Source organism: Mixophyes fleayi, chromosome 2, assembly GCF_038048845.1.
Source record: "Mixophyes fleayi isolate aMixFle1 chromosome 2, aMixFle1.hap1, whole genome shotgun sequence".
Classification (NCBI taxonomy): domain Eukaryota; kingdom Metazoa; phylum Chordata; class Amphibia; order Anura; family Limnodynastidae; genus Mixophyes; species Mixophyes fleayi.
The window spans coordinates 71417912-71445759 of record NC_134403.1 but is presented as its reverse complement, the minus strand read 5'-3'; the positions used below and the strand labels follow the sequence as shown (position 1 = coordinate 71445759).

Below are 27848 nucleotides of genomic sequence, written 5' to 3'. Positions count from 1 at the left end.
TTGCTTCTCAAAAAGTATAATTAAGGTAATCACTTGACTCAAGCTAACCGTGTCTGCACTCTCTTCACAGGTGACTACTTCGCTGGACTAAAGTACATTGCCCCTCAAATTCTAGTCTTCTTGCAGCTGCTGCACCTCCTACACGCTGTTGCACAATCCCTAAAATGACCCTAAATTTTTCGGGACACAGACAGTAGCTCTGTAACACCAAGTTGATTGTGTGAGCAAAACAGGAAATGTGATGGAATTCCCCCACTGTTATGCTCTAACAATATTGGTGTCGTTATCAGAAATCACATATCTTCAGGAGGGTCCAAGCAGGATTAGCCATGTTGCAATGACATCCCTTAGTTTTTGTAACAGTTTGTCAGCTGTCTGCCTCTTAGGGAAGCCAATGATACACAGAGTAGCCTACTTCGGAAAAATGTGACGTACTTGGGTACATGCTGCTGCTGTCCCTGCTGGTGAAGGCGGATGACCAACCCAGTGGGCTGTCACAGTCATATAATCTTTAGTTTGCCCAGTTCTGCTTGTCCACATATCTGTGGTTAAGTGTATAGTGGGAAGAATGGCATTTTGTATCCCAATAATTACATTTTTAGGAACCTTCTGGTAGAGGTGAGTAGCTTTTCTAGTAAAATGGTATCGTGATGAAATTTGGTAACACGGACACAAGACCTCAATTAAATGTCTTAAACCAACTGTATTAATAGTGGACATTGGATGCAGATCTAATACTAGCATAGTCCCCATGGCGTCTGTGATCTGCTTTGCGACTGGGTGACAGGTTTCATACTTGCTTCCTCTTCCAAACGATTGTTTAACAGTCAATTGTTGCTTCTGGGGATATTGATGATGAAATAATTCCACACTTAAGAGGTGGATTTTTGGTCTTATGCCCAGGCATGACAATGCCCTTTTTCTTATCACTGGCAAGAACTGCAGCAATCTTTCTTTGAAAGTGTTTGAAAATCATGGCTGGAAATTAGTGTTAGTGAGGTTAATAATAATGTAGGTACAAAATAATACCTAAATTATGTTATTTTAACCCAATTTGCAAAACCAAACCAAACAAAACCAAAACACGCAAGGGCGGTTTTAGCAAAACCAAAACCAAAACCAAAACACAAAGGTAATCCAGATCCAAAACCAAAACCAAAACACGGGGGTCAGTGAGCATCTCTAATGAAAATAATAATGTGACCTGTGAGGTGGTCAAAATTGACTGTAAATGACTTTAAATTAATGTTAGTGAGGTTAATAATAATGTAGGATCCAAAAAAGAGCAACATTATGTGATTTTAGCATATTTTAGCAATTTGTCTAAACAAATACAGATTCAAAACCAAAACACACGCGGGTGGTTTTGCCAAAACCAAAACACAAAGCTAATCCAGATCCAAAACCACTTCACGGGAGTCAGTCAGCATCTCTAGTAGTAATACTCTGCAATATTGCGCTGAAATTGTATTATTTAGGTTTTATTGAATAATACTAAATGTTTGTGATCTAGTGGGGATTCAATTGGCCGTGTTACTGGCTAATGTAATGTGGCCTTTGTACTGTTACCGATATTAAGGTTCTGTACCTGAACCAGCTGTACCCAGGGTTGTTGAGATGGTGGGGGAGACACATATTCCTGACCAATGGGAAAAAGTGAGTGACAGCAGTCATTACAATCATTACTGCTGGGACCTGTAGTTCGAATGTTCACCAGTCAGATCTCAGAAGCCCCAGCTGAATGAGATATTTAACCCCTTCTTAACCCTTCTCACCAGAGAACCTATTGGGCCCAGCTAACAGCTATTCCAGTTGGACCAGGGGGAATCTGTGGGAGATGGGTTGGGCAATGACCTGTCAGTCAATCCCCATGCCATCTCTTAAAAATGTGAGGTGTCTTGAACATAGAAAACTTACAGTTATTTATAAGGGTTAACCCATCACATAATTGTGGGGAATAAGGGATAAATCATGACTGCAGAAAATATGTTATATCAAATGAATCCATTGATAAGTTCAGCTACTAAAGTGTAAAATGTGAAGACATAAAATCTGTTGTATGCGTATTTGCACATTCCAGTGTGACAAGATAGGAGTGTCACCTATGGCAGCTTTAAAGAACTCCTGTTGTGAGATATAGCCTGCCCTGTAATGGAGTTGTTACACCTGAATAGACTTTTAGGAACCTGCACAGCACGTTGTCTGGCTCAAAGAGGCCATGTGCTGACGTAGGCTATATTTGATATAGACAAAAAGAATTCAGTTTTAAAATATGCCACTTAAAATCAATAAAAGCAGTGATCAACCACATAAACCTCAATAGCATGATGAAGGACAGCTCATATGTCAAGCTAAGATTTGTGTCCCACAGAGAAGTTAAGGAAATGAGTGTAAACTCTGCGAATACAATGTATTAAGGCGTGTTTAGTATCAAAAGATGGACAAATTCATAGGAAATGTATTAATAATAAAAATGGGTCTGTGTGACGCCCCAAACAAACAAACTCCACTGTCCCACTTCTTTGCTAAAGGCTGGAAATTACAGCAATGAAACTTGGAGTATAGAGAAAGCATAACAATATTTATTGAGCAGACATGGTCCATGTCATGAACATAGAGAACTTACAGTTATTTGTAAGGGTTAATCCATCACATAATTGTGGGGAATAAGGCCTAAATCATAACTACAGTGGAAATATGATATTGATAAATTGAGCTAATAAAGTGTAAAATGTGAAGCCACAGAGTCTGTTGTGTGTATTTGGTGGGTCTGCACATCCCTGTGTTATAAGATAGCAATGTCACCCTTGGCAGCTTCAAAGGCCCCTGCAGTGAGCTCTATCATTGCCTGGGATGAAGTTTTGACACCTGAATAGACTTTTAGGATCCGCTTAGCATGGTGTCTAGCTCAAAGGGACCATGGCTGGATTTTATATAGACAAAAAGAATTCAGTTTTAAAATATGCCACTTAAAATCAATAAAAGTAGTGATCAATCACATATTCCTCAATCGCATGATGAAGGGCAGCTCATATGTCAAATTAAGAATTTGTGCCACACAGAGAAGTTGAGGAAATGATTATAAGCTCAACTGATACCATTTCTCTAGGCCTGTTTGGTATCAATAGATGGGTAAATTCATAGGGGATCTATTAATAATAGAATTGAGTCTGTGTGACGCTCCACAGAAAAGTTAGGTCACATAGTAGAATTGGGTAGTAAATCAGGCAACATGCAAATGGTGATTGAAAAAAGTATCACAGACACAACCCCTGGGGGCGGTACAGGTGTGGAAGTGTCTTTAAAAAACTGAGACCAGTTACAACAAATTGTCAGACTTTTGGGAAATCAATTCACATTGATAAGCCAATTTTCCTTGGCCAGAATATATCACTTATCTGTAAGTTATGCTCTGAATGCAATTCCTTTTGTTTTAAACTGTTTTTGCTTGTGTATGTCAATCTATTAATTGTTTATTCATTATTTTTCTTTATATCTGAATGCCCTGTACTTTTGTATATTAAATCTATAATTTAATATGTCCTTCCTTGATACTCTAACAAATCCATTAGCCTGTTAAGAAGAATATAGCTCGACCAAGTTAACCCTTTGAATGCCAGTGTGTGATTTGTTGATACATTTGATTAACAAGCTGTGCGTGCTTGTATTTACATTTGTGTAACAGTCTGGAGGTGTGAAGAGTTAACCCTTTGCTTGCTGGTGTGGGTCTTGCTAGTCTGTGAGCAGCTTGTGTGCCAGTGTGGGACAGTATATTGGGGTCCTAGTGCCCATAGGTGGTGGCAAACCTGAAGAGTGTGGGGTCAGAGCAATATGTGGGGGCGATTCAGTAGGTCTATAACCTGTGTGATAGATAAAGAGAGACTGCGGGCTGGAATCGTGTGACCTTACAGCAAACACCCCCAAAGTCAAGGCAGCTGGGAGTGTATTTGTGACACACAGAAAGTGGACTTTCAATTGCATTGTCGAGACATGTTTTGGGCAACCAAATCTGCATCAATGTTAGTATTATACTTACTTAAATGTGTGGGAAGACAGCTCTTGGCCTTTCTGAACTGTCTGTTTTAGATATGTCTTACAATTCACTAATAGAACATATAAATATTATTTATATACATTCCATATTTATATACATGGGTCTTGGGGACCACCTTCGCTACAAGCCTCAGGCAGTTCCCTTTACCCCGCGGTTGGACGAAGCTTCTCCCATGGGACTGATTCTTAAGCCCTCCCCATAAATATTTACGAGTCCCCTAGTTTGATTCAGAAGGGCAGCATTACGGCATAGAGCATATAAGTAAAGCAAGGTATGAGAGCTCTGCTCTTGGCTACCGATGAATGCTCTGCCCATCAAGAAGTACATAGTCTTTGAAGTTTTTGGTATAGGTATAGACTATCTTTGTTTATTTACTTTCCAAAAATGTCATACTGTATTCATTCATTCCACTGTCCACCCAATGACCTCTGCCTGTTACTGTAGCTTCACTGTCTATGGTGCATGCCCTGTACCATTCAGAATGTATTGCGTGCGCAGTCTCTGAATTTTTTGTAGTTAGAGTGCAGGCCACCTTGGTCTACTATCATCATTTATTGATATACTGCAAATTAAGTAATGCTTTACAATTGGGTATCTACTTTTTTAAATAGCTACTTATGCCTCTGTCCATCTAATGACATCTAATTTTTACTGTCTCTTCACTCTCCATGATGCATACAGTCTAACTTTTAAATTTAGTGTACAAGTAGCATATCAACATTATTATCTCTTGCACATACATTATTATTTTTTGTTTAATTTATCTAATGGGCTTGCTTCAGTTGGTGGCAGATGCCATGTTTTTTACAGTTGCTGCAAATGTTTTATATGCAGTCACTGAATGTCGAAAATACCCAGGTAAAACTTTCACACGCAAAACACCGTTTTATAAATATAGATGTCCCTGAATGACCCTTTGAAAATTGACAAGTATTGAAAAAGAGAAAAAAGTTTAGAATATATAACTGTTTTTGGGATGTGCACCTGCGTTGACACTGATATGTAAACACCCATTTTTTTCCAAAATGAATTCAGATGTCACTGCCCCACACAAGAAAAACTTAAAATTTTAAAAGTCATACAAGTACTAATAGTTATACAGCAAAAGCTCACTATCTTTCTCCACTAAATATACTACTTAGTTCAGAATGATATATAACTCATTCTATATAGTACTGTTATATATACCTTAATAACAACCAGTAGCCACTAGTCCATCTAAACTCTATGAAAGACTGAAATTAAAAGCAATTATCATCAAACTATTCTAGCTTTCCCTTTATCACCCTGAACGCTATTTTCAGAGCAGAGCACCGCAGCTAACCTCCTCCCTCCACACTGTTCTGAAATTGCACTTGAGAAAACGAACATAGGCTATATATATATATATATCATGAGTTTTGCATGAAAATCTTTCCATTTTGCATCATTTTGATATCCAAAATTGACTTGCAAAGCCAAGTCATTACTCGGTAAAACCCAGATCCTCAACATTGGATATTGTCGAATTTCTCCAAATCTGAATCGTATAAATATATATATATATATATATATATATATATATATATATATATATCTAATATATAAATGTCTAGTGGCGTGTGTTAGTCTGTCTGTGTGTGTGTGGAAAAAATAAAACCAAGCTGCAGCGCCACCTGCTGGGCAGAGTTATACACTGACCTACTAAATTCTTAGTGTGTGCGGAAAAAAAAATTCAGAAAGGGCTGAAATCTGGTATACTAAGATGTTTTTAATTTGTTAATTTAATTTGTTAATTGTTAAAAGTGTTTATAAAGATTTAAAAATATATATATATATTTCTTGAAGGAGAAGTGACAGTGGGGAGTGGTTGGTGGTTGAGGCCTGGGCTATGGCCCAAATGCATGACAAGAACCTTTTTAACACCTGAAGTAGCTTGATTTGACTAGAATGCATGAGTATCATGCACTGGTTAACTTGTATATATATATATATATATATATATATATATATATATATACATATATATATATATATATATATATATATATATATATTATAAAAGCCTAGCGGCGTGTGTTAGTCCGTGTGGGGAAAAAAAAACCAACAAGCTGCAGCGCCACCTGCTGGCCGGAGTTATACACTGACCTACTAAATTCTTAGCATTATCTAATATATAAAAGTAAAAGCCTAGCGGCGTGTGTTAGTGTGTGTGTGTGTGTGTGTGTGTGTGGAAAAAACTATTTTCTCAGAAAGGGCTCATCCAATTGACCTGAAATTTGGTATACTGACATTATTTGACAAAAAAAATAGAATAGTGAAGTCAGTTAACTTCCATCATCCCCCCTTCCCCCCGTGGGAGGGGTAGTAAAGGCTAAATTTACAAGTTGAGGGGTCAAACTCATTTTCGTGAGGTAATTTTACCTCATGAACACACATTAAAAAGGGTGCTTGCGTCGGGAAGTAACGCTCTTCCACTGAGGAGGCCTGGGCTAGGCCCAAATGCATGACAAGAACCTTTTTAAGACCTTAAGTAGCTTGATTTGACTAGAATGCATGAGTATCATGCACGGTTAGCTTGTCTATATATATATATATATATATATATATATATATATATATATATATATAAAATATATATAGAGAGAGGGAGAGAGAACCAATGTGGAAATTATTGGAAGTGATCAGTGGATAAAAAAGGACATTTACATTTTTAAATTTGGAATTGACTGAAAATTAATAATGTAGATGAAAGCATTGTAGCAGAATATATAAAAAGGAAATCAGGTTATCAAAGATTGGATGAAATTATGTATTACTGAATTACTGAGGATAGTGGGCCTAATTCATTAAGAAAGTTAACCAAGAAATTGAGTAAGTTTTCTTTCTCAAGTTTCCTGGACAAACCATATTGCAATGCAAGGGATGTAAATTATTTTTTTTATTTTGCACATAAATTAAATACTGGCTGTTTGTTCACGTAGCACACAAATACTTGATAGCTTATTTGTACACTGAAATTTAAAGTTGATCTAGGAAAAAAAGGCAGTATTTAACTTATGTGCAAAATAAAAAACTCATTTGCACCCCTTGCATTGTGACATGGTTGTGTCCAGGAGACTCAATTCTTTACTTAACTTTCCTTAATGAATCAGGACCAATGTGTCTAATCCCAAAATGTTTTTCAAGTACATAAACGGCAAGAAAAATGTTGGGCTAATAACATTAAGAGAGGATTTTTTAAAAATATTTTATTTCTCATCTGTATTCACAAAGGAGGAGAAAATGCAAAGAAATAGGTTGTGTGGCAATAGGCTATTTGTACCAGATGCATCCACCCAAGTGTGCTAAAGGAACTAAGTTCAATAATTTCAGTTAATGATAAACCACTATTTCTTATATTTATTACTCCATCATAACCGGGTCAGTGTAAAAAGATTGTCAGAAAGCACATGTTGCATGAATCTTTTAAAAGGGAACTGTTAACCGATCCAGCGACCTTGCTGCTGTGCTGTTTCACCATTCCTATGTATAGGAGCGAGAGCGTGGCTTGTTTTTATGTCATCTTTATGAAGTTGCAGTCAGGTGACCACTGATTTCATCAGCATGCCAAATTTAAACTAGGTGCTTATATTTAAAAAACCCTCTGAGCACTTCCCAGTGCCCCAGCATAGACTTCCTCTTTGTCCCAGCATTCTAATTTTCAGTTGTGCCTTACTGCGTTACATATCTCAACTTGTTTTGACCACTCTTCTGACTTCTGATTGTGATTCACACTTCCCTAACCACTCAGCCTGCTTAACCGGCCCATCACACTGAAAAGCAGATCTAAGGGCTGCAACCTGTGGACTCCCTGCATCTAAGCCCAAACCTTCTTGCGGGAGTCCCTTGTGAATACCAGGGGATTCATTATACCTAATGCTTCTATTTGGCTAGTGGTAATCTTGGTTTACACCAGACATACACCACTTCTTGACTCCTGTGAGTGACAGGAACCGAGAAATTATGAACATGTGAGTCTGACTTCATTCATGGATAAATTATTTGAAGGTGTTTGGAAAGATACTATTCTGAAATGTTTTGAAGAAAATAAATTGATATGTTGTCGAAGTCGTATAATTGGATGAACAAAAGTATATTGGTTAATATTGTTTTGCCGTGCGATTGCAATCAGTACGCCACATAACATGTCGCATGGCGCAATGGCACGGTAAAATGCGCCCGCACGCACGCACTCGCACTACAACATTTAGTTAGTTATATATTTCATATTTATATTGATTCCAATCCACAGTGATTTATGAGCAGATAGTATTTAGTTTATTATTAGTTTATATATTATGATTATATGTACACTTTAGTGTTATTTAAGGTTCAGGTTATAGGAAATGTGTTATGTCTGGTATCATTTTAATCCCCTATTCATCAGCAGTTGTCCGGTCTTTCCCCGAAGAGATCGCACATTGTATACTCTAGTTAGTGATGTTAGGGAATAAATAGTTAAATTTATACTGACTGTAATATGTTAATGGACTAGCTTAAACTGGTTTCTGGGCGGGAGAGTCATCTGGAATGTTGACCCTCAGCATTGGAGGGGGTTGTTTGAACTAGCCTATGACCTGTTTACACTGGACCCACCTGAAGTCTGGACCTATAGAAACAAGCCACATCATCTGCATTGTTCTCTCTGTAACACTGAGTGTATATAATATAGCTGTGCTCCCACTGGCTTCAGTCTACTCTGACCACAGTATTCTGGAGTGAAATACTGGTACTGGTACCCGTGGGAGCGCAGCGAGCGCATGGGAGCGCGGTATGTATTTATCTCTTTTTGGTATTGGCTGAACTGTATAATAATCATATATTGAACTGTTATTTTTATTACATCTGCTAAAATAAATTACTTTGTGCATTGGAAACACAATACAATCGCTTGGGCAATGCTTATTTGAAAATTATAAAATTACTTTAATAATGTCACCATGGATTTTAAAGGTCATGCCTAACAAATATGATTAGTTTTTATAAGGAGATACATTTCCAACTGTTACAAGGGCAAAAAAAATAGCAAACCCTCTCCTGACCTCAGCACTGTCCAAATTCCACATGGCTAGTTCTGTTTAAAGTTAAAAATATAAAAAAAATTAAGCTGCATACTTTTAATAGGATCCATTCAGTGAGAGAGTGGCATTGCCATCTATCATAAAACACTTTCCACTAACAGTATACTATGTTAAAAATAAATAAATAAAAAATTCCCCCTCCAAAATAACCTTCCCCAATACTGCATCATAGCAAGGAAACCACAAGTGCTCTCAAGGTGTCTCCCTTGCTATGGGTGACAAAAAAGAGCATGGGGATAACTTGCCACCCTCGTGGTCAAAGTAAAATGTTTTGGGTTTCCTTGGGTAGAAAAGAGAGGCCAGGCCATGGTCAAGAAATTGATGATTGGCTAATAGGAGGGGGGCAGATGGTGAGAAAGAGGACTTGTAGTAAGGAAGTAGCTTGATGAGAGAAGGAGCAGGTAATGATGAGGGGATGCTTGTAGAAAGTTGGTTTAGTTGGTTGATAGGAGTTTGTGAAAGAGGGGGTTGATAGCAAGGAGGGAAAAATGATAGAGTTTTTTGCAAGGGCTTAGATTGGTGTTCAGAAGGGAGGCAGGAGGTGAGGAGAGGGCTGGTGATGAGGACATACACCTGCAGCACTGCTAAAAATATACACTATATGGACAAAAGTATTCGGATGCTTGACCATTACACCAACAGGGACTGTAATGACATTATATTCAAAAGTACATTCTTTAAATTTGAGTTGGTCCCCTTTTGCAGCAATAACAGCTTCCACTCCATTCAGAGCATTTATGAGGTCAGGCACTGATGTTGGACGAGAAGGCCTGGCTCGCAGTCTCCGTTCCAGTTCATCCCAAAGGTGTTTATTGGGATTGAAGGCAGGGCTCTTTGCAAGCTTCTTCCACGCCAAACTTATTAAATCATGTTTGTAGTCCTTGCTTTGTGCACTGGGGCACAGTCATGTTGGAATGAAAAAGGGCATTCCTCAAACTGTTTCCACAAAGTATAGCATTGTCCAAAATGACTTGGTATGCTGAAGCATTAAGATTGCCCTTCACTGGAGATAAGGGGCCTAGCCTCAGCCCTGAAAAACAGCTCCATACTATTATCCCTCCTTCACCAAACTTCACAGTTGGCATAATGCAGTCAGGCAGGTAACGTTCTTCTGGCATCCGTCAAACCCAGACTCGCCCATCTGACTGCCAAACAGAGAAGTATGATTTATCACTCCACAGAACACATTTCCACTGCTTCACAGTCCAGTGTCGGTGTGCTTTATACCACTTCATCTAACGCTTGGCATTGATCTTAGTGATGTGAGGCTTGCAAGCAGCTGCTCGGCCATGGAAACCCATGCCATTAAGCTCCCGCTGCACAGTTTTTGTGCTTACATTAATGCCAGTGGAAATTCGGAACTCTTTAGCTATGAAATCAGCAGAGTTTTGGCGACTTTTGCGCACCACGCACCTTAGCTGTCCTTGACCCCTGTCTGTGATTTTACGTGGTCTACCATTTGGTGACTGAGTTGCTATTGTTCCTAAACGCTTCCATTTTCTAATAATATCACTTACCGTTGCCCATGGAATATCCAGCAAGGATAAAATTTCCCAAACCGTCTTATTGCAAAGGGGGCATCCTATCACAGTACCACACTTAAAAGTCATTGAGGTCTTCAGAATGACCCATTTTGTATCACAAAAGTTTGCAAATGAAGACTGCATGGCTAGGTGCTTGATTGTATACACCTCTGGCAACGGGTCTGATTGAAAGACCTCAATTCAATAATTAACAGGCGTGGCCAAATAGTTTGTCCATATAGTTTATATGTATCCTATTGTTACTCCTATTCTCTAGAGGTACAACATGTTATTTTTTTATCTCATTATCTGACATTGTACTCAGAGGAACAAGTGATGAGATACTACAAGCAAGAAGAAAATTTAGACCTAATTACATCTGAATACTGCACTGGAGTGCCATAGCATTGTGGCTAAAGATCCCAATGATATGATATAATCCCAATCATGCAGCATCTGTTGGATATCCTCTAGGTTGTCAGCTGTGGGAGTTTGCTTGGATTAGTTGAATAAACTATATAATACAAACAGTGGTAGATTTAAATGATCTGAGGCCCTGGTCTGTATATAGACTATGGACCTCCACCCAGATTTTGACTACATATCAAACCTAGTCATGCAACCCACCACATACAGTCTTTCAACCCTACACAATGTAGTACTACATAGCAATAGTAGGGTCCCCTAAACACAAGCTGTCACATGCCCAGTGTGTTACAGTGTGAAAGAACAAAGGAAAATTAGGCAAAAAATTTAGAATTTTGGTTGCCACAACAAAACATTGGAAAATGATCCCACTGCTGAGTTTGTTATATTGTTAAAATACCTACTTCATAAGCTTAAATGATTTCCATCTTATATTACCTTTTTAAGACACATAAGTCTCTAACTAATAATAATAACGATTATAGGTTATATAGACGTGCTCACACACACTAAGCATATCATTTTATACTCATGACATATTGATGACATTATTGTGATTTGGAATGGTATAATAGAAGAATTTCATTACTCATTGCCTTTTATTGAACATAATGATTTTAATCTATGCTTTCCTCGTAGAATTTGGAAATTTAAAATTACATTTTTTGACTTTATTCCAGAAGGGAACTTTAAAAAGCTTACTTTGAAAACCTATATTAAAGAAGAAGACACCAATATCTACCTGAATAAGAGTAGACATCTGCAAAAATGGATAAAGAATATCACATCCTCACAATTCTGTTGTGCTAAAAGAAGTTGTACTAACATAGAAACTTATGCTTAAATGTTTAGAAACAGGGATTTGGGATACTGTCATTTCTGTTGTATCAATTATAACAAAGGAAATTGATAAAGCCACCATATTGGAATATAAAGCAACAGGGGGCAGTACAGTGGCCCAGTAGTTAGTATTGTCTCACAGCACTGGGGTCATAAGTTTGATTCTAGCTATCGGTGCGGATGTCAGAATCTGGCTTTCATTTTTACTGCAGCATTGCTTCAGGATGATGCTTTGTCTTGGCAGCTCCTGTCTCTGGGTCTATGTTGGACTTGATATTATTGTATTTACCTTGCAGTACCTCTGACCCACCAGAGGTGCGACTATTGTGCCTCTTCTCTCACTAGCAGGGGTTAACTTGCTTCTCCTGCTAATTACTGCACCTGTTCTCTCCTTATTTTTGCCTGCCTCCCTCAGTTCCCCTTTGCTGGTCATTTATGTTGCTGTTTCTGATGTTGTTGTTCTCATTGTTACTTCTCCTGTTCCCTTGGACTACTGTAAGCTGCTAGCCAACATCCCTGCTCCTGGTTTCATTCCACTCTACTTGTTCACGTGCACCAGCCGTATTCTCTGTTATTACCTCCTTTCAGCCTTATCCATTGTTCAGTCTCAGCTATATTCAGATTGTACCTTTTTCCTGTACTATTCTGGACTGTCACGAACATGCTCCCAGCTTCCGTGACTTTAGGAGATGCTGTATGAGGTTACACACGATTCTAGCACTCAAGTGTCTCTCTACCTACCACACAGGTTATAGACCTCCTGAATCGCCCTACAGCAGCGCTCTCACACCCGCACACACTTCAGGTTTGCTATTACCTATTGAATACGGGCAATAGGACCCCAATATACTGTCCCACAAGGCTTCTGGCTACCCACAGGTTAGCAAGGCCCACCCCAGCAATCAAAGGGTTAACTCATTACACCTTCAGACTGTTGCACAAATGTATATGCAAGCACATACTAGGCTTGTTAGTCAAATGTATTAACAAATCACACACCGGCATTCAAAGGGTTAACTTGGTCGAGCTATATTCTTAACAGGGTAATGGATTTGTTAGAGTATCAAGGACACCACTCGGTAAATTTATAGATTTAATATACAGAGGTACAGAACATTCAGATATAAAAAAAACAATAAACAATTGACATAACATACACAAGAAAAACAGTTTAAAATAAAAGGGATTAAATTTCAGAGTATAACATATGTGAGTTGTATAATCTGTGCCATGAAAAATTGGCTTGTAAGGTGGATAGCTTATCAATGTGGACTGATTTTCCCAAAAGACTGACAATTTGTTGTAACTGGTCTCAGCTTTTTAAAGTCACTTCCACACCTGTCCCCACTTCCAGGGGTTGTGGTCTGTGACACTTTTTTCAATCATCATTTGCATGTTGCCTGATTTACTACCCAATTCTACAATTCTATTAATAATAGATCCCCTATGAATTTACCCATCTATTGATACCAAACAGGCCTAGCTAAAAGGTATAAGTTGAGCTTATAATCATTTCCTTAACTTCTCTGTGTGGCAGAATTCTTAATTTGACATATAAGCTGCCCTTCATCATGCTATTGAGGAATATGTGATTGATCACTACTTTTATTGATTTGAAGTGGCATATTTTAAAACTGAATTATTTTTGTCTATATAAAATACAGCCATGGTCCCCTTGAGCCAGACACCATGCTGAGCAGCTCCTAAAAGTCTATTTAGGCATCAATACTCCATCCCAGGCCAGGATAGAGCTCACCGCAGGGGCCTTTGAAGCTGCCATAGTTGACACTGCTAACTTCTAACACAGGGATGTGCAGAGCCACCAAATACACACACAACAGACTCTCTGGCTTCACATTTTACACTTGAGTAGCTCAATTTATCAATGGAATCATTTGATATACCATATTTGTACTGCAGTTATGATTTAGGCCTTATTCCCCATAATTATGTGATGGACTAACCCTTATAAATAACTGTAAATTCTCTATGTTCATGACATGGACCATGTCTGCTCAATAAATATTGTTATGCTTTCTCTATACTCCAGACTCCATAGCAGTCATTTCCAGCCTTTAGCACAGAAGTGGGACAGTGGAGTTTGTATGTTTTCCCTGTGTTTGTGAGGGTTTTTTATGGGTACTCCAGTCTCCGGTACAGTCCAAAAACATAATTGTTGTCACTCACCGGATTGTGAGTGCTACGTCTCGTGTGTTTAGGAACCGTGGCCGTCCACCATCCTGAGGGTCTGCGCATGTGCAGCCCTTTCAAACCTTCAGTACATGTTCCTTTTAGTTAATTGGCTGATCAGGCAACACTCCCTATTTAAAGCACCTGTGGTCAATACCTCGTGGCCTGATCTTGGAGTCTCATTCCCCATGAGCCTCTGAAGGTGTTCCTGTGTTTCCTCGTGTGTTCAGCTCCTGCTGATTCCTATTGTTCGTTTGTGGTTTCCAGACCACTTCAACTCTCCTGTGTTTCATCGTGACTGCACCAGCTGATTCCTATCCGCTGCCTCCGTGCTTCTACAGTTTCCAAACCACTTCAACCCTCCCGTGTTTCATCGTGACTACACCAGCAGATTCCTATCCGCTGCCTCCGTGCTTCTACAGTATCCTGCTCACCTCAACTCTCTCGTGTTTCATCGTGACTGCACCAGCTGATTCCTATCCGCTGCCTCCGTGTATCTGCAGTGTCCTGCTCATCGCAACCCTACAGTACTCATCGTGTCTGCAGCCAGCCGATCCGCTGTCTCCGTGCTTCTACAGTGTTTCTGCTTGTGTCAACTCGCCTGTCTGCATCGGATCAACCCTAGTACTCCAATTGGGTATGGACTGATGTGAATAATAAATGTTCATTGTACAACATTGCGTAATATGATAGCTTTATATAAATGGAAATAAATAATGAAAATAATAAACAAATAAATGAAATTATCTAGTTTATTGTATAATAAAATTGTGATGACAAGACAATCAAGAATTGGACTATTCTTATGATAGAGCCAATACTGGCTACCCTTCCCCCAAATAAACCAGATATTGTTTACAAAAAGGCTAGGGACTTGAAAGGTACACTGGATACCAAAAAATACATATTTGTAGTAAAACAGTAATATTAAATGTCCTTATTGTACAAGTTAAAAAAGCCTAATAATAAAACTTTTTCAAGTTTTTCTAACTGTGAGGACTGTGCCTCCTAGTGGGTTCATAGAAATCACTAAGGCAGACTGTTGCAACCAAACCACAGCGATATCTTGTAATCAGCAGTACAATTGATACGGAGATACAGTTCACCAAATTTGTGCTAATATTCACACGGATCTAGATTGACCCTTAACTGTCAAAAATCTGTAATACTAATTGAATGGTATTTCTGAACGGTTTGCTCTGTTTTCATATCAATCACCGGACACCATGTAGCTGCTAATATATAAAAACGGTATTATCTGTAAACATAGTGAATTGGTCCATAGATGAAATTCATTTCCAGTTTTCCATCTGTTAAGTCTGAACTAGGAAGCAATGTGGAAATACAATGTGAAGCAGTACTAATCCTCTGACCCACAAGTTCCCTCATTAACATTAACTGCTGTGCTGGACCAGTTCATGCAGAACAATTCATGGCATGTGCAGTAGGGCAGTGTGCCAGCTAGCTGCTCATTGACAGCCTCATTAATGATCAAATCTTTTTCTGGTATATTCCTATTCATAAACAATTGTACTTCTCTAAAAATAAATACTAATTATATATGTACGATAATTTAAACTCTAATACACACACTATTTTCGCCATATTCACACGTGCAACACATACTGTATATAGAAAATTCTGTGGATGTACAGGTACTAAACTAGGTTGGTCAGTAAACTGTTCAGGAAACAGGCATTAAAGTACACCCATTGTCTATACAGCTTAATGAAAATAAAACCTGACAATCCAGAAAGATTTGGTGAGCTAACTAGTTCCTGTGCTCTCAGGAATGTTATTTCAATCCACAAAATATCTCCCACCAACAAGTGCACATTAATAGTTAAGATTACTTTTAGAACACTGACAAAGCATTAACCGCTTGGCAGATTCTGAGCTGATGTAGAGAAACCGCTCTCAGTGTCATTAGTTTGTTTCCTGCCCACTTGATCACCTGAACAATAGCACTAAATGTGACAGCTGTGTTTACAATATTGAAGTGCACAGAGTTTCCATGTTTAGTGCAAGGTTAAGTTATGGGGCAAAATCACTATGATATCACTTGGATTCCTATAGATTTGGTGAGGAAGTATAGAATAACTCTCCATTAATATCAGCATTATTAGATCAAATTAAAATTTGATCTAATACTGCTATTAAATTTACATAATATTAAATCTAGCAGTGTCAGTTTCATCCTTCCTCCATCTCCCTCCCCTGTATGTTAAAAAAACACATCAGTCATTGTATGTGACCCTCCCACATGCAGCATGGGTATCTCACAACTTTACAACAATGCATAAGTGTCACACAGACTGATGGAAACCCCAAAACTTCACAATTAGTGCCAGCCCCTCTGTGGCCTTAGCACAATTTACTTCCACCCCAAGGATTTCTGCACATTGTACCTTTGTAACATGAGGGTAAAATATACAGTATATATATATATATATATATATATATATATATATATATATACATATACATATTATTTTTTTTTTAAGTAAAACATTTGTCTCTGGGCACTTTAGCGGTGTCACATATTTGCTATTTTTATGCTGTGGAAAACTAGCTAATATCATTTCGGGGTAAATATCTGAGGTTAACCTATTTTAGTAGTAGTAACTTGGGAAAGATTTATGGAGTAAGGATTCTGTTATCTTAATTTGGGTTTTTGTTCCCTGTATAATGCCCATGAAATAAAAAGATCTCTATTCAGCCAAACAAAAAAAGCAAAAAAAAAAAAAAAGCAGCGCCAGCTTGGATTCACCCAACAATAGTAATCAAATTTTAAAGCTTAACCAGAGATGAGTCACATTTTACAATTTAATACTTTACTGAATAGTAATAATAATAGGAAACAATCAGGAGCTGTCCCTTATCTGTGATTGTCTCAGCGCTGTAAGAGACCACTCCTGATTGGCTTTTCGGCTATTAACTGACCGGGCTAATTGGAGCTTAATTCATTTTGTCTTGTTTCTCAGAAGAGTTCAGTCCGTTTCATGTTTTTTATTTTATTTTTCCCACATGAATTACTATCTTCCCATTGGTTTATGTCAGCCCAAGCAATAAAGAAGGTTCTAGGTAAGTATGGAGCCAACATTTGCTTAATTGTGGGTGCACTAATACTATATAAAGGAGGCAATATTAATTTACTATTTTCTACTGGGGTCCCTACTATTTTATTATCTTCTACCAGGGGCACTTCTATTAGATTTCTTTCTACAGGGGTTTTACAATAGGGGCAAATCAAATTTAATTGTAACAGGGCAACAGTTATTATTGCATGATAGGGACAGCATTTATAGAGCACACGTTTGGCACTGCAGGGACAAGTATGCATTTGTGCCCATGTGCATGCTTGCACACTTATGGTTTGTCAGTGCATTCTGGCACTTATGATGCCACAAGTGGTTCCATTATATTTGGACACTTTTACTCTGGTATCCAATCAGGGATTGACTAGCAAATTTTAGCCCAGGGGTTGAGACTCAGCTCAGTAGCTGTTAGAAACATTTTAAAGAGAAAAAATGCAGGTAGCCCACTATGGGACCAGCTGCTTGGTACATGGGATAGTTTGTATCCTAGCAAGATCGCCAAACTGCAGATTCTGTTTGAGATCTTGTGGTTTGCATTCCTCTGATTTGATATGTGGTTTTAACTTTAGTAAGTCACATGGTTTACAAACCATGCATCAAGTCACATGAAAAAAGCACTTTAGTAAACTTCCCTTTTAGTCTTAACAGCGAATACAATTTTCATTCAAATAAAAACAGTATTACATTTTCTAAAAACAAAACATAATAAATAAGAATGTATAAATATTACAGGTCTTCAGTAAGTATACAGAACAAACTGTATAAAAAATGTAAACTGACTGCATGAATTCATCAATTATCTAAGTAGCGAACGTCAATGAATTGTATTGAATCTGATCACGTTTTCTAACCCAGTCATTGGATGTTAAAAGAGGGGATATATTCAAATGATAATGTGTCCTGTCACACCATAACATGTAAAACATTGTTGCATTGTTTTAAGACCAATCATTAATTAATATAAGTGTACTGAATGGAGATCTAACTGAGGCTTTGCTTCAATAAATCAGTTAAAAGACACAAGCCAATTAACAACATTCCTTTTTTCTTGTCTGCTGAGTGTAGACCCAAAAAATGTAGAATGGGTATAAATAAAAAAAAATCTATATTAATAACAAATATTAAAATGACAATGTCATAAAATAGTAGGGATGTGCACCGGCGACTTTTGAGGTCTCGTGTTTTGTGTTTTGGATCCGGATTTTCGTTATTTTTGAGGTTCGGATTTGTCTCGCAAAACACTTGACGAAAGGTCTCGGTTCGGATTTAAGGTATTGGATTCGGATTTTTTTTGAAAAAAACATAAAAAGTTTAAAAATCAAGTTTTTGGGCTTATTTTCACTCCTAGGCTATTATTAACCTCAATAACATTCAATAACAAGCATTTCCACTAATTTACAGTGTATTCTGAACACCTCACAATATAGTTATTAGTCCAAAACGTTGCAACAAGGTATCTTTCTGGACTGCGTAGAGGAGTGGGTCACCACAATATATTATAAACCCTGAACTTTTATGATTCGCACCAATAATTGTACCTGGACTGCGTAGAGGAGTGGGTCACCACAATATCTTAAAAACCCTGAACTTTTATGATTCGCACCAATAATTGTACCTGGACTGCGTAGAGGAGTGGGTCACCACAATATATTAAAAACCCTGAACTTTTATGATTCGCACCAATAATTGTACCTGGACTGCGTAGAGGAGTGGGTCACCACAATATCTTAAAAACCCTGAACTTTTATGATTCGCACCAATAAATGTACCTGGACTGCGTAGAGGAGTGGGTCACCACAATATATATAATAAGAAAACCATCAACTTGTATGATTCGCACCAATAAATGTACCTGGACTGCGTAGAGGAGTGGGTCACCACAATATATATTAAAAACACTGAACTTTTATGAATCGCACCAATAAATGTACCTGGACTGCGTAGAGGAGTGGGTCACCACAATATATTAAAAACCCTGAACTTGTATGATTCGCACCAATAATTGTACCTGGACTGCGTAGAGGAGTGGGTCACCACAATATCTTAAAAACCTTGAACTTTTATGATTCGCACCAATAATTGTACCTGGACTGCGTAGAGGAGTGGGTCACCACAATATCTTAAAAACCCTGAACTTTTATGATTCGCACCAATAATTGTACCTGGACTGCGTAGAGGAGTGGGTCACCACAATATATTAAAAACCCTGAACTTGTATGATTCGCACCAATAATTGTACCTGGACTGCGTAGAGGAGTGGGTCACCACAATATCTTAAAAACCTTGAACTTTTATGATTCGCACCAATAATTGTACCTGGACTGCGTAGAGGAGTGGGTCACCACAATATCTTAAAAACCCTGAACTTTTATGATTCGCACCAATAATTGTACCTGGACTGCGTAGAGGAGTGGGTCACCACAATATCTTAAAAACCCTGAACTTTTATGATTCGCACCAATAATTGTACCTGGACTGCGTAGAGGAGTGGGTCACCACAATATCTTAAAAACCCTGAACTTTTATGATTCGCACCAATAATTGTACCTGGACTGCGTAGAGGAGTGGGTCACCACAATATCTTAAAAACCCTGAACTTTTATGATTCGCACCAATAATTGTACCTGGACTGCGTAGAGGAGTGGGTCACCACAATATATATTAAAAACCCTGAACTTTTATGATTCGCACCAATAATTGTACCTGGACTGCGTAGAGGAGTGGGTCACCACAATATCTTAAAAACCCTGAACTTTTATGATTCGCACCAATAATTGTACCTGGACTGCGTAGAGGAGTGGGTCACCACAATATATTAAAAACCCTGAACTTTTATGATTCGCACCAATAATTGTACCTGGACTGCGTAGAGGAGTGGGTCACCACAATATCTTAAAAACCCTGAACTTTTATGATTCGCACCAATAATTGTACCTGGACTGCGTAGAGGAGTGGGTCACCACAATATCTTAAAAACCCTGAACTTTTATGATTCGCACCAATAATTGTACCTGGACTGCGTAGAGGAGTGGGTCACCACAATATCTTAAAAACCCTGAACTTTTATGATTCGCACCAATAATTGTACCTGGACTGCGTAGAGGAGTGGGTCACCACAATATCTTAAAAACCCTGAACTTTTATGATTCGCACCAATAATTGTACCTGGACTGCGTAGAGGAGTGGGTCACCACAATATCTTAAAAACCCTGAACTTTTATGATTCGCACCAATAATTGTACCTGGACTGCGTAGAGGAGTGGGCACTGGGCACCACAATAAAATATATAAAAAACCTTCAACAGATCCTCTCCATCATATACATGTTGGAGTTTTAGCGTGTGACAGCCTCTTGTTTTTGATAATGTCAGTGCATTTTGAATATTTTTCAATTTGCCCCACACCACTGAATGTACTTTATCTATGATACGCAATACGCATCTATCTATCTTGACTGCGTAGTGTGGTGGCCCCGGTACACAATTTGGTACCGAGGCCACAATATAATTAAAAAACCCTCCACGTGTCTGAATTCCACCAAACAAGTATCTGGACTGCATAGTGGGGTGGCCCCGGTACCCAATTTGATACCGGGGCCACAATACCTCTTCCAAACATGGTACAGACAATTCGTCATTGAGAGACCCCAGACAGACAGGGTCGAAGTGTTATTGTTTGACTTTGTAAACCCAAAAAAATGTCCCTGTTGCACATAGTCGTGCAATGAAGACTGACTTTTTCATTTAAAGGCACGATCTTTAAAGTGTAGTGTTTGTAAGTCTAAGTCATATTATACTTTTGGTAAAATTGGTTTATTTTGTTCCTCTTTATGGTAATTAATTAGTAATAGAATTAAAGTAGGAAATAGAATTAAAGTATGAAATAGAATTAAAGTAGGAAATAGAGTGGTATAGAGTTGTAGTGTGGTATAGATAGAGTGGTCCACACAATATAATAATAAAACCCTCAACTGGTCTGAATTCCACCAAACAAGTATCTGGACTGCGTAGTGGGGTGGCCCCGGTACACAATTTGGTACCGAGGCCACAATATAATTAAAAAATTGGGCATCAACTGTCACCGTTGTTTAATATCTGATACACCTAAATATGGACTGCACAGTGGAGTGGCCCCGGTAGTAAATTTGGTGCCGGGGCCACAATACCTCCTCCAACTTCCAAGTGTAGTGTTTATAAAGACACACAGCGTCGAAGTGTTATTATTAGTTGACTTTCTTAACCCTAAAATTGTCCCTGTTGCAAATATTCGTGCAATGGACAGTTACTTTTCTATTGAAAGACTCAAGCTTTCAAGTGTAGTGTTTATAAAATATAAACAACAATACAGTAGTTTTAGAGCACGTCAATACCTCTTGTTTTAAATTATGACACGGCATTTTACTTTTGGTTTAATTTCTTGAATTTTTTTACATTTGGTTTTACTTTTTGAACATGGCAAACGACTGTTGCTTGGTCATATAATGCAAAAAAAAAAGTTCCAAGATGGAATTGTCCTTGGGCCCTCACACCCACCCTTATGTTGTTGAAATAGGACATGCACACTTTAACAAACCAATCATTTCAGCGACAGGGCCTACCAAACAACTTTGGCTGAAATGATTGGTTTGTTTGGGCCCCCACACCAAAAAAGCTATTCATCTCTCCCTGTACAGACTAAACAGGCTCTACTGAGGCAAGATGTCGTCCTCATCCTCAACCTCTGATTCCTCTCCCCCTACAGTGTGTACTTCCTCCTCATCACACATTATCAATTCGTCCCCGCTGGACTCCACAACCACAGGTCCCTCTGTAGTATCTGGAGGGCAGTGCTGTACTTCATTGAGGAATTGATTATTCATTTTTATAAACATCATTTTTTCAACGTTGTGAGGAAGCAACCTCCTTCGCCGCTCACTGACCAGGTTCCCCGCTGCACTAAAAACTCTTTCCGAGTACACACTGGAGGGGGGACAACTCAGGTAAAATAGAGCCAGTTTGTACAGGGGCTTCCAAACTGCCTTTTTTTCCTGCCAGTAACAATATGGACTGTCTGACATGTCTACTTGGATGGTGTCAGCAAAGTAATCATCCACAATTTTTTCTATTGTGACAGCATCCAATGCAGCGAGAGTAGACATGTCTGCAATGGTTGGCAGGTCCTTCAGTCCGGACCAGATGTTATCAGCATCCCCGCCAGTGCCTCTTTTGGGAAAACTGAGCTTTTTCCTCGCAGCCATAGATGTGGAAGAAAATGAGGGTGGAGCTGTTGGCATGTCACGGTCCTCTTCAGAGGACAATCTCCTGACCAGCAGGTCTTTGCACCACTGTAGACTTGTGTCCGCCGGAAACAGAGACACAACATACGCTTTAAACCGAGGATCGAGCACGGTGGCCAGAATGTATTCCTCTGACTTTAAAAGAGTGACCACCCTCGGATCCTGGCAAAGCGTACGAAGGGCTACATCCACAAGAGCTACATGCTTGGTGTAATCGCAATGGCTTACCAGCTCCTCCCTCACTTTCTCCAGCTGCTTCTGCAACAGCCTGATCAGGGGAATGACCTGACTCAATCTGGCAGTGTCGGAACTGACTTCTCGTGTGGCAAGTTCAAATGGCTGCAGAACCTTGCACAACACGGAAATCAGTCTCCACTGCGCTTGACTGAGGCGCATCCCCACTCCTTTGCCTATGTCGTAGGTGGCTGTGTAGGCCTGAATGGCCTTTTGCTGCTCCTCCATCCTCTGCAGCATATAGAGGGTGGAGTTCAAGCGCGTCACAACCTCTTGTTTGAGGTGATGGCAGGGCAGGTTCATGCTTTTTTGATGTGCCTCTAGTCTGCGGTAGGCACTGGCTGAATGCCGAAAGTGTCCAGCAATTTTGCGCGCCACCGCAAGCATCTCCTGCACACCCCTGTCACTCTTGAGGTAATGCTGCACCACCAAATTAATGGTGTGGGCAAAACATGGGACGTGCTGGAAATTGCCCATATTTAATGCCCGCACAATGTTACTGGCATTGTCTGACACCACAAATCCCCATGAGAGTCTAAGTGGGGTAAGCCACTGGGAGATAATTTCCCTCATTTTCTCTAATATGTTGTCAGCGTTGTGCCTCTTATTAAAGCCTGTAATGCACAATGTTGCCTGCCTTTGCATGAGCAGCCATTTTGTAGATGCTGCTACTGATGCAGCTGTTGCTGTTGCTGCGGAAGGGGATGCATCTACCCAGTGGGCTGTCACAGTCATATAGTCCTTCGTTTGCCCAGAACCACTTGTCCAGATGTCCGTGGTTAAGTGGACAGTGGGTACAACCGCATTTTTAAGAGCACTGAGGACACTTGATCGTACTTCTCTGTACATTTTTGGTATCGCCTGCCTAGTGAAGTGGAATCTCGAGGGGATTTGGTACCGGGGACACAATACCTCCATCAACCCTCTAAATCCCACTCCACTGATGGCGGACACCGGGCGCACGTCTAACACCAACATTGCAGTTACAGCCGCAGTTATACGCTTTGCAATAGGGTGACTACTATCGTATTTGGTGGTCATGGCAAACGACTGTTGGACGGTCAATTGTTTTGTGAAAGACTTAGCGGTCTTACGACTTCCCCTCTGGGAAGATGACCGACTAACAGCAGCAACAGCAGCAGTGGCAGTAGTAGGCGTACCGCTGCAGGATTCCTCGGATGAATCCCGTATTGAGGAGGACTCAGTCTGGCTGCTGACTTGGGCTGCAGGACTGAATCTGATGGAGATTGTGGAGGAAGTTGACGAGGAGGGTGTTGCTGGTGTGTATCCAACTGGACCACGGGATTTAGGTGTCCCTGTACCGATGAGGGTCCTAGCCCCAGTTCCTGAACTAACCACTGAACTATGAAGGTTATTCAGGTGACGTATAAGGGAGGATGTTCCTAGGTGGGCAAGATCCTTACCCCTGCTTATTTGAGCTTTACATAAGCTACATATTGCCATACATTGGTTGTCTGGATTTGGATAAAAATAACTCCAGACCGAAGAGGTGCATTTTTTGGTCTTCTGACCAGGCATGACGATGGGCTTTTTCATCCCATGGACATCAGCTGTTTCCCCCCCTGGTGCCTCATTTACAATAACCACATCACCATCCTCATCATCAAGTTCCTCCACAGCGCCAGCTACATCATCAATAGCCTCCTCCCGAGCCACCTCTTCCCGTACAGTGATGGGAAGGTCAGGCTTGACAACCACCAACACCCTTGGACTCGCCTTGGGGATTTGTGATAATTTCTCTTTAGAAGGCAGAGTTGTTTGCTGTTTTGTTGCTGACAGCATAACTCTCTTCAATTTTTTGTAGGGGGGGGGAGGAGGAGGAGGGCTAAGATCCGTGGGTGAAGCTGAACCACTAGTCATGAACACGGGCCAGGGCCTAAGCCGTTCCTTGCCACTCCGTGTCGTAAATGGCATATTGGCAACTTTACGTTTCTCCTCAGATGATTTTAAGTTTCTCTTTTTGCTACTTTTTCTTAACTTGGGCTTTTTGGATTTTACATGCCCGGTACTACGAGATTGGGCATCGGGCTTGGAAGACGACGTTGATGGCATTTCATCGTCTATGTCATGACTAGTGGCAGCAGCTTCAGCATTAGGAGGAAGTGGGTCTTGATCTTTCCCTACTTTATCCTCCAAATTTTTGGTCTCCATTATATGTAGCACAAGATACTGCAGAATGTGTGAACTTGGTAATATTGCAGTACCAATGGACTTATACTGCTGGATTGGTTTTGCAAATTTGGTTATAATTATTATATATTTTTTTTTTTTAAATTTTTTATTTTTTTTTAAAAAAACTTGGGAATAGTAGGGAAATAACTATGCCCTTAGAAGCACAGAGCACAGGACACAGCACCACTGGACTGAACAGGACACGGCACAGGACCCAGCAGCACTACGGAACTCAGCAGGACAGAGCACAGGACACAGCACCACTGGACTGATACTGCAGAATGTGTGAACTTGGTAATATTGCAGTACCAATGGACTTATAATGCTGGATTGGTTTTGCAAATTTGGTTATAATTATTATATATTTTTTTTTTTTTTAATTTTTTATTTTTTTTTACTTTTTTTTTATTTTTTAAAAACTTGGGAATAATGGGGAAATAACTATGCCCTTAGAAGCACAGAGCACAGGACACAGCACCACTGGACTGAACAGGACACGGCACAGGACCCAGCAGCACTACGGAACTCAGCAGGACAGAGCACAGGACACAGCACCACTGGACTGATACTGCAGAATGTGTAAACTTTGTAATATTGCAGTACCACTGGACTTTTACTGCTGAATGTGTGAACTTGGTAATATTGCAGTACCAATGGGCTTATACTGCAGGATTGGTTGTGCAAATTTTGTGGTAATTAAAAAATATTAAAGTAGTTTTTGGTATTTTTTAAAAAAACTTTTTTTTATTTTTTTAAACACAGGGGAATATTGGGGAAATAACTATGCCCTTAGAAGCACAGAGCACAGGACACAGCACCACTGGACTGAACAGGACACAGCACAGGACCCAGCAGCACCACTGACCTCAGAAGGACAGAGCACAGCACACAGCACCACTGGACTGATACTGCAGAACACAGCACAGCACAGCACAGCACAGCACAGAACTAAACAGCACAGAACTAAACAGCACAGAACTAAACAGCACAGAACTAAACAGCACAGAACTAAACAGCACAGAGGACCACCTAACACACCCTCCCTCTACCCTGATCAATGCCCGAGTGAAGATGGCGGCGACTAGCGGGGAATTTATAGGATCCGAGTATCGCGAGATCCGACAACGGGATTATGAGTCAGAGCCTCAGTTTCACTTTTGAATTTGGCGCCAATACCCGGATCTGTCTCGGATCCGACTCGGATCCGCAACGTTCGGGTGGGCTCGGATTTCATAAATCCGAGTGCGCTCATCCCTATAAAATAGTACATCTTATATATTGGTCAAAGGGCACACTGCAGGGGCAAGCGCAGGATTCGATGAGGGGGGTTTCCACGCCACGATACCAGTGGGCGTGACCAGCATGTGTAGGGGCGTGGCTACAAACACACATCGGGTCAAACACACAAACATGTAAAATTGTCCCATACACAGACAAGCACAGACTCACATATACATAAACACGTAGACATGTAAACTGCCACATACACAGTTAAGCACAGACACACACATATACAAACACGCACAGGATCAAACTGCCATATCCACAGACAAACACATACTGACACACATACACAAACACACACAGGATCAAACACACATACATGTAAGCTGTCATATACACACACACACACACACACACACACACATTCTTACCTTCTTCTGCTGCCTCCTGCATTACACCCATGCTGGCTGTGTGGGAGGAAGGGGCGGGGCCAAACTGTCGCCAGAGAGCTGTGCTCACACAGCAGGGGACTGACTGGGAGACGATCCTCCCAAGCTACAAGCAGTAGTGACTGATCCCGGGAGAGGGGCCAGCCACTGTAATCATACAGCATCCCAGGTAGGACAGGGGTTCCTGGGGACTAGGAAACCCCCCCTGGGTGCGCCCCTGCACTATATATTTCTCACTGACAAACTGATCTTAATAATGGATTGGTAATATTCATCACAAGATGAATGAACAAGGTGAACAATGTATGTTCCAGGAACTATATGTTCTCAGACTTTGGCTCCAGAGGGTCTCTCTAATGATTACTTCCCCTAGAAGTCACAGGTGTATGTTTATACCCAATAATATCCATGGAGTTCCAATAATGTTTTTGATGAAGGTATTTGGGAATGTTATGTGGAGGTAAATTATTAGAAATATTTCTCCTATATGCAAGAAAGCAGAGTTTTTTCAAGATTTTTTTCTTGTGGGAGATTGGTGCTAATAATTTCTGAATATTATCAGATATTTAAATATTATTGAAGGCTGATTGTCAATAGTTAAGAACCGTGTCCAACATTAATAGTGGAAAATGTTGCCCGCAAGAGAGTATACAGCAGAGAGGTGAGGAGGAGCCAGAAGGATGTAGAAGACTCACTGGAACAGCGGTAGTTCAATGCTGGAGGAGAGTAGGCTGATACCACAGAGGTAACTCGGGATGGCTGCAGAGAAGTCACAGAGGCAGCGGAGTGAGAGAACCGAGGCTGACACTATACAGGTAACTCAGGTAGTGGTAGAGGAGTCAATGGAACAGCGGGGTGCAATGCTGGAGGAGAGCAGGCTGATACCACAGAGGTAACTCGGGATGGCTGCAGAGAAGTCACAGAGGCAGCGGAGTGAGAGAACCGAGGCTGACACTATACAGGTAACTCAGGTAGTGGTAGAGGAGTCAATGGAACAGCGGGGTGCAATGCTGGAGGAGAGCAGGCTGATACAACACTACGCAGACCACACAGGAAGACAGGAGCCAGATCCTAGAGCTACAGGAAGTGAGCTTGTAGAACAGGCAATAGGCAGGTGAATACGGGAGGTTTAAATAATGCTCCACTATCCCACGGCCAATGAGGGAAGAGAGGAGGTTTTCAAAGGAGGACTGCGATTCTTAACATGCACAGACCAGACTGCAAGATGGTGCCTGCTAAG

At 40.1% G+C, this 27848-nt stretch overlaps 1 protein-coding gene across 1 annotated transcript in view; it reads right to left on the bottom strand.

Annotated features, from left to right (window-relative positions):
- PDE1B (phosphodiesterase 1B) overlaps window positions 1-26605 on the bottom strand; it is a 301797-nt gene extending 275192 nt beyond the window's left edge. Inside the window, exon 1 of the mRNA XM_075199244.1 lies at window positions 26591-26605. The gene's annotated coding sequence lies outside the window, so the exon portion shown is untranslated. The remainder of the gene's footprint in view (window positions 1-26590) is intronic.
- Window positions 26606-27848: the final 1243 nt, after the last annotated feature.